The sequence below is a fragment of the Bactrocera latifrons genome, unplaced genomic scaffold (assembly GCF_001853355.1).
Source record: "Bactrocera latifrons isolate USDA-ARS-PBARC rearing strain unplaced genomic scaffold, ASM185335v1 scaffold_300, whole genome shotgun sequence".
Taxonomy (NCBI): domain Eukaryota; kingdom Metazoa; phylum Arthropoda; class Insecta; order Diptera; family Tephritidae; genus Bactrocera; species Bactrocera latifrons.
The window spans coordinates 110,936-112,041 of NW_017536631.1; the positions used below are offsets into that span (position 1 = coordinate 110,936).

Consider the following 1,106-nt stretch of genomic DNA (forward strand, 5'->3'; position numbering starts at 1 on the left):
ATGTTTTTGTATTCTTTTACAGAACTTCAAATACTCTTCTAATAATGAAAGACCTGACATCAAACTAATCAGTAAAAGAATACCACATCAAAAAGTCATAAAAATAAATTGTGCAAATTTACAGAATACATCCATATGTATCCCATACATATGTATGTATATGAATGTTATGAACTATTTGAAGTGTAAGTGTCAGTGCATATACCGCGTCGCTCGTTTTAGAAAAACCACGCCAGACATATAGTTTAGGAAAAACCATGTAGAGAACCTCGTCAATTTTCAAGTGAACCGAAAAGCCCAAATATGAGTTCATCCTGCTTTAGAAGAAGGCAAACTAAATTCGCGAAGCAATTTATTTAGTGTGGAAACACCTTAAGTCATTATTAATGTCTAACAAAAAGGTGAAAATCATAATAATACATACACCGTTTTTAAATTTATGAACATAAGTACATAAGTATATGAATACGCATGCATATGTATTTATACTCGTTAAATTCGACAAAATTTGATAAAAAAAAAAGTGAAGAGGAAAATGTACATCGGAAGCTAGAATTGCTAAATCGAAACAACGAAATAAAAGTCAAAGCAAGCTAAAAAACAACACCAATACATTGTATCCTAAATTTGTTTGCTCTTCAATATTCTACGCTAACCGTTGGTGAGCTCATAACGAATAAAATGAAGTACTTGTTGGTGTGAGCTAAATATACATACATATTTCTCGCTGATTGTGCCTCTCTCGTATCACAAATGTTAATTATTTATCTCTGTTCATTATTTCCTTTTCTGTTTAAAATTTTGTATGTTTACGGACTCTTTGCGTCGATTTGTCCCTTATAATGGGTGGCTTCTTTCGCTCTCATAAGATGGTGAGCTTAAAATGATGTATGTATGTATACAGGCAAGTGAGAGGATTTTGATAGCGAAGCTCAAAAAAGCAAATATACGAAAGTATCTGCATATAATATATACACATCCCACAAGGAACCGAACAGAATCACGATTTTTCGCCTCCAACGATCGGCTTTCCACTGAGACCGTGTTCTTTGCAATTTTACATGAAGTGATTCTCTTCCGCATTAGGCATTAAAATTGCCCAAGGA

The 1,106-nt window shown here is 33.2% G+C and overlaps 1 protein-coding gene across 1 annotated transcript in view; it reads left to right on the plus strand.

Annotated features, from left to right (window-relative positions):
- Window positions 1–22: 22 nt before the first annotated feature.
- The window catches only part of LOC108970561, a gene marked incomplete at its 5' end in the record, with an annotated part of 23,475 nt that continues 22,391 nt past the window's right edge, over window positions 23–1,106 (plus strand). Inside the window, 1 exon segment of the mRNA XM_018936018.1 lies at window positions 23–401.